Below are 7804 nucleotides of genomic sequence, written 5' to 3' on the forward strand. Positions count from 1 at the left end.
AGGCCATTATGGATGATAACAATATTTTTATAATGAAAGAAAGCTTCTGTTTGTGGAATAGACATGCTTCTGACTTGCTAAGACAGCTCAGTTACTTTTATGGATAAGTATTCTAATTAATTATAGTTTTCTGTTCACTCTTGTAGTACTTTCCCATGAGAGCATTCTGTGAAACTTTAGAAAAACCAAGTTATCTGTATAGTAATTTAGTAAATATTTATTAAAATAATTGCCAAAATTGCTTGCCAGTGATTTTTCTACCATATAATCATATTTATGGTATATTTTAGTTAATACTCTACCATCAACACTCCTATTGTATTTCCAAGTAACTTTGAACATAATTACCACAAAATCCATTGCTCTGACAAAATTCTGGCAAAAGTAATGCAGTTATTTACTGACAAATTCCCTAGAGATGAGATGTCAGTAGTGATGAGAAACAGGCAAAGGCTAAGTCCCTCGTCCAAGGAATTTGGGGACTCTTCTCAAATTTTAACTTATAACACACATTCCTGCCAGGAACACCTGATAATGAGAGGATGTCTAAATCACACTGAGGGGGCCTTTTGTATCTACATAGGCAATCCAGGGAGTTTAGAGCTGAACTGAGTGCAAACCTCTACTGGACTAAGTCAGGCAAAGGCAGTTTCAGTGATCCAAATATGATAGCTGCAAGAGAGCTAAAAAGAGGTTCCACCTGCTCTGTTATCACAGGCACAGAGGTTTGGTCAGTGGTGGACCTGAAGTTTCAGTCCCCAAGACTGTCTCATGAATTTTGCACAGGCTTCACCTTACTTGTCTCCAAAGAATATCATTTTGTCTATCATCTTGATTCTGTCTCAAGAATCATCTCATGTATATCACATTATTCACTCATCATTCTCCACTCCACACTCAGAACTTTGCTTCAAGTCACATAAAATATTAGTCTGATCACAAACACATCACTTCTACCAGAATTAGGGCTAAAACAGAATCAGTTAGATTCCAGTGTATTGTATTGGTGATTTTAGTAGTGTAGCAGGATATAAACCAATGGCCAACATACCACTGAAAAGTGGGAAAATTTCCCTCTAAATTCAGGAACAAGATAAAGATTCTGCTATCAACAGTTTTCTTCAATGTAGTTCTCAAAATACTAGCTAGAGCAACTAGGTAAGAAAAACGAATAAAAGGATAGAGACAGGGAAAGAAGTTAAATTATCAGTACAGTGATATGAACCTTTACATGGAAGATCTCAAAAATACCACCAAAAGACCCCCAGGATCTCAAGACATTTTGAGGTTGTATTTTCAAATTTTTAATTAGTGCTTAGTGTTTACAGAGCTACATACCAGGCACTGCATTAAGGACTCTAACAATACTAAGTCATAAAAGCCTAAAATTTAGTTATATAGTAATCATTCTCAATTTATGGATGAGAGAAATGAAACACACAAAGTTTAACATGCAGTTGGAATTCAAGCCCAAGCAACTAAATCCCAGTTTTTCTGTTTTTTTTTTGGTTTTTTTTGTTTTTGTTTTTTTCGTACCTGGAATCAAACTCATGACCTCACACTTGCCAGACAACCACTTATGCTGCTAAGCTACATACCTGGCCTCCTGAATCCAAGTTTTACGAATTGCTTTGCTCTGCTGAGTAATTATGCTACATTCAATAGATTCAACTTTCTTAAAGTATTATGCTGTACTATTCATATTGATAGAAATAATTCATATTATTATATGAATAGTGATAGCATATCACTATTTCTCAAGCTCTGATAGAATAATAAGGCTTAAATCTTAATTCAAATCTGGTCTCCTCATGTATCAATGTCATTTTTCATCAAATTTAAAAATATCATTCTGCCAAGTTTTGATGTTTTATTTGACAAAGCATGACCAAATATTGCTATGTTAAGAAAATTTATAAAAGCATGTAAGCATTGTACATAATCACTGATCCACAGTTATTGGTGATTCATCTTACTTTTAGGGGAATACAGAGGTTAACTTTTCCTCATGGATTTCAGATGGTCAGAAATCACAGACTTTAAGTTCTATCTTAAAATTATGTTTTTCTCATATATCATACATCCCTACTATATATTCTAAAAGTTATGTAAGAGCATATCACTATTTCTCAAGCTCTGATAGAATAATAAGGCTTAAATCTTAATTCAAATCTGGTCTCCTGACTTTTTTTTCTAATTACATTGGCTAAAATTATGTTTTTTAGTAACTTTATGTTCTGTTCATTTAAATTTCAAAGCATTTCAAAATTCTATTCTAAAATTTATCATTTACATTTTAGGTATCTTTCCTTGTTGTTAAACCTTTACTGTATGAATTATCCCCAACTTCTGATGATTGAACTTATAATTTTTCAATTTGATAGTGAAGCAAAAAAGTGATATTCAGCAAAAAACTTATTTCAGATTTTGAATTTTGATTTTTTTTCCTAGTTAATAATATGCAAGGTTGTTTACCTACTGTATTTCTAGGCATTGGTTGTGTGGCAGACTGTTAAAAAACATCCCTGCCCTCATGCTGCTTACATTTTATTGGAGAAAACCTAACTATAAATGAACTCCTACTGATACTGAACTTGCACAATGGTAGGGTGTGTCTTCATTGAGCTGTCCAGTTCAGTTGAGGTACTCTGAGAAGCCTTCACAGCTATCATGGTAGAGCACAGAACTTAAGTCTTTTTTCTAAGGATGACAGAAATTGACTTGTGTTTTAAGCAAGTCAATATCCATCTCATTTTCATTTTTTAAAAGTACCTCTTAAAAAGGCTGTGGTATGAAGAAATCTTATAGGTAATCATTCAAACTGACTTCATGTTTTGATGTTTACCCCACTTTCTAAAGGAAGAAACAAATGCCATTCCTGGATACATTCACCTAGTCAGAGACAGATCTCTGATTCGCAGTCATGTAGGTTTATCCAGAGTCTCTGATCTTAGATAAAAGTGGCCTTGATAAATTCTTAGGTTATTTGCTTTTTCTATTTTTATCATTCACCTTTAATAATAGCCTTGCAAATTCTCTTTCCTCATATTATGTAAAAGGATGCAAAACTTAAAAGGAAAATTGCCATTTCAGATGCTCAGTGACAGGCTGGCTTGCTGAACTTTCAGAAGTCTGGTGGTACATCCCTCCAACTGGGAAGTCAGAAGTCACTCACTTAAGTTCTACAAACCCATCAGGCAGTAGTGAAATTTCTATTCTATTAATCTGATTAAAATAAAAGTGAGGCAAATCTAAAGTTTCCTGGTACACCTTACTTAGGTGGATCAATACTGAAAAAATATCATATTTCCTAGCTTTAGTCTGGATACATTATTTCACACTCTCATTTATCATTGTTGTCTTGTGAAGGTTCCTATAGATAATCAGCAATGCCTGCCACTAACGTGGCACGCCTTCTGCATGTTGATGGCATGTGAAGGAATAGCATTCAGTTTTGCAGTATTCAGCTCTGCTGAGCTACACACAAATACCGTGACTTTGATGAATTTGGGACCACTGTGTTTGTATCAATATCATTTTAAAATATGATATTTTCTCTGAAGAATGTCTTGGGCAAAAGGTCAAGTAAAGATGACCAGGAAAAAGAGTTAAGAGTCTGGAAAAGATTAGCCTTCTTGATCTTTGGCAAACACAATTGAGCAGAGATGTTTCAGGGATAATAGTTTTAGAAAATTCCTCTTTCTCTTCACTTTCTTAAGTCTAGGAGTAGAGGAAACAGAGATGTTGGCCTCTGCCTTGTCTTATGGTTGCCACTGTCCCACTATGCATGTGGGAAGTGACCTAACAAGAGTGTAATTTGTAGACCCAGCACTCCTAACACAATTTCATGGTGGCTCAATGGAAAATGCCCTAGATTCTTTCTTAATGCCGCTGGTGAAAATATATTTTATGATTAACTGCAGGTAACATTTTACACATTTCCCCTGTGTGCAGAAATGTGAAAAGTAAAATACGCTAGCTCTTTAAAAGCCTGAAACATCACATTCAGATACTGTGCTGTTTGAATTACAGGTACCATAGATATTTATGGTGAATGGTTTCTGCTCCAGTTACAAGGATAGTTAGGGGTCAATACTAAAGCTATATTTGCTTTGTAGGCCCAGTGTTTGCTCTTACAGACAAGTCATAGTTGATGTTTTCGTTTAAAACTAATTTTTGAGATAAACCTCTTGTTTTACTTTAGAATACTTACTAAAATAAACAGCAAAAATCACTGTATAATTGAATATTTTGAATATTAAATTACTTCAAGTACAAACTAGCTTCCAAGCACCAAATGAAAGATTTTTAATTAACTACATATAAAAGAACATTGGTAAGTAAATTAATTTTCAGAATTTTCTGTCCGTTTTAGTCATAAATTATTTGTTCTTAAGCTTAATAGATTTTATTATTAATTTTATTCCTTACCTTAGATTTTCAGGTGGATTTAATTTGGCCAGATAAGACAGAAAAACATCTGGTGTTTTCCTAGAGCATGTCTGATTGAGCCAAGCTTGTTTTCTCTTCTTGGCTAAATATATAATAAATAGCCTACTTTCAAACAATAATATAATTCATCTTAAAAGAATCTGTGCACAGCATTTATGTCCTACTTTCTCAGCATACGAGAACAAAAAGATCACAATTCTTTTAGTAATGAGATTAATGTGACCTTACACCTTTTAGGATAATCCCATTTACCTGAGAGTGTTACTCATATAATTCAGATATTGTTCCTGTATTAGAAGGATTGTCTGAACTTAAGGAGCTTGATCATGATCCTGGGGGCCCCCATAGTATCATGGCATACTGGTCAGTTACTCTAGAATACAAACCCCTAAGCGAGATCCTCCGAGAATGATCACCGAGAAGTTCAGCATTATGTATCACTACTTAGAGCATGGAAGCATTAGAGAACCATTCTGAAATAGCACTGCCACAAAAGCTTGCTCCATAGGACAGTACTGGCTCCACATTCCTAAAGGAGAAATATCTTTACAAGAGTCACCACTGCCTGTGAAGAACACTGTGTGTGCCTCCTGTTTACTACTATGCAAGTCTAATCATTGTGCTGCTGATCTAGCAAGATATTTTCAAGTAACCCCACAAGATGGCAAAGGTAAGTGAGCCTTCTTTTCCTTCTTTTCCTAAGTTACATTGAAGCTGGAGTTCCTCCATACTGTTAGATAGCTGGGCTCCTACTTTTACTATACAATTTTTTGTTTATGTATAGCTGTTAAGCACAATGCATGCTCTTAACATTGGACAAATGAGATTAGGGGTTGAACACATAGAGATCTCTGGCTTCAGGAACACTGATCCCACTCTTAGCTGTTCTCCACCACTCTGGGATTGTCTCCAGCAGCCAGAGTCACTTCTCTCTGAGTGCAATCTGCCATGATTATGAAATGTATTTTATTTTTCATAAAATAAAAAGTAATGAATTTATCTGAATGTAATCTGTGGTGTGGACCTCAGAGTGAATGATCGGAGCCCAAGAGATGAAATTCATTTGATGTAAAGATATTAAGGAACTAGAAATCTGATACAAATTGCTTGTGTACATAAATCATGTAGCAAATTTCATGTTAATGTGAAAGATAAAGCAGTGAATTGGTAGTGTGTAGTTGGTTATCGATTAATGTAGACCTTATTAAGAAATTGGGGAGAAAAAGAAATATAAGCAGATAGTGTGAGATGCACACATAGGGCAGAAGAATAATGGCCTGAAACTGGACTGTCCATTATACTAGTCACTAGCTTCACACGGCTACTGAATACTTGGGGCCTACATACTCTGAATCTAGACGTACTGCAACTAAAATATTCACTAGATAGCGAAGAGTAACACCATCAAAAAAGACTATGGAATATATATCTAACTGGTAATTTTATATTGGTTTCATGTTAAAATGAAAATGATGAGCAGGGCATGGTGGCACAGATGTGTAATCCCAGGGCTCAGGAGGCTGAGGCAGGAGGATCACTGAGAATTCGAGAGAAGCCTGGGCTACAAAGTGAGCTCAAGGCCAGCCTGAACTGCAGCGTGAGACCCTGCCTCACAAATGACAAAAGAAAAGGAAAATGATTTAGATATATTTAAAAAAAAAAGAAATTTCAGCAGTTTCTTTTTACTTTTCTTAAAGATGACTATGATAAAATTTAAAATTACCTTTGTGGCCCACATTTCTGCTTTTATTTTCTCTGGACAGGGCTGTCGAGAAGTTTAGATGATTTTAAATCACTCTTTGTCTTTTCTTCTGACTGAACATTAGAACATTAGTACATGTACTAATAGCCAAAGCTATGTATTTTTATGGTTTGGATATGAAGCCTTACAATACAGTAACAAAGGTAAAGTTATTTAAGTTATGTGTGTGCTGGCTGAAAGAGAATTAAGGATAAGATTCAGTCTTACTTCCTGTCAGATTCTGGATTTGGACTAGTGTGAAATTATGCAATGTGTTAGTGAAATAACTAATGCTATTCTACTAACTCCCATTCTACCTCTACCTTTTCAAAGAATTCCAGTTCAGATTCTTTATCACCTAGGAAAAGGATGTCAGTCTAGATAACAGATCCTCTTATAGGTGACATTATATTCTAACTTGAGATAAAAGTGAAAAAGCTAAAATTTTATATTATATGCATTACAAAATATGCAATTGTTATGGTTTGTGTCTGTGTGTCCTCCCAAAGCCTCATGTGGCCATGGGGCAGGCTTTTAGAGTTTGATTGATTATGGGTGTGAGAGCTACACCCACCCTGGGGTGGATAGTTTGCATATGTAAGGGAGAGGAAGAGGCTGCTTGAGGCCATTTCCTCCCTTGCGAGTGTGCTTGTTGCTTTGCTGTGTTCTGCCGCCATGAGCTGTAGCTCTCTGCCATGTGCCAGTCTGCCTTGTAATCTGCCAAGTATGGACTGAAACCTCCACAAACTGTAAGCGAAATAAACCTTTCCTTCCTTAATTTTGGGCATCAGGTATTTTGTCCCAGCAATGAGGAAAAAAGTAACCAAGACAGCAATCCTTAGTATACTCTGAGGTAATAGCATAGTTATAGTATGAACTGATTTTAAACTTAGTCTTTTCAGACAACTATCATAAGGATTAGTCCAGTTTTTGTTCACAAAGAATAAAATGATATCTTTTTAACCACAAAGATATGTGTTGTTTCTTTTCATATCCTTTCCTATATGAAAACACTATCACATTTTCATTAAAGTAGTCACATGTTTCTTTGTGCTGTCATAATTCATTTTCACAAACAAATACAGATAAAGCCTGATGAAAGTGTACAGTGGAAGAAAGCATAAATTTAAAAGCTTGTCAAAGGAGGTAAAAGGCCCAAAGAGAAAACAATAGTTGTGAAACAGTATAAAGCCAAGAAAAAGCTAGATCAATGATACATAAGTTATTTTACTGTTTTAAAGCCAGGCCAATTATTTGGCAACGAGCTTCATGGGAGTCAAAGAAAGAGGGAAGCACATTTTCATGAAACAATCACTGTAACAATAAGATAAATATAAACCAGTCAGTTTGGTAAACTACGTCATGTTCTAATGACAAGCATAAAGAAAATGTTCTGTGGTTGTTATTTAAAAGAATACTCTGTGATACTATTTCTTCAGTTGAAGAGGAATTAAAATTTTAAAACGCCACTTTGAAGATATCAATATGTAATACAACCACCATTGTTAATTCCCTACCACTTTGTTTGTAACTCTGCATTGTCTGTATTGTGCTTGTGATATGTTGTAAAATGTTGTATGTCTGTTAATGTTTCCCTCCTTTTATCTTTAA

This window comes from Chinchilla lanigera, unplaced genomic scaffold, assembly GCF_000276665.1.
Source record: "Chinchilla lanigera isolate Chin_1 unplaced genomic scaffold, ChiLan1.0 scaffold00002, whole genome shotgun sequence".
In the NCBI taxonomy this organism is placed as follows: Eukaryota; Metazoa; Chordata; class Mammalia; order Rodentia; family Chinchillidae; genus Chinchilla; species Chinchilla lanigera.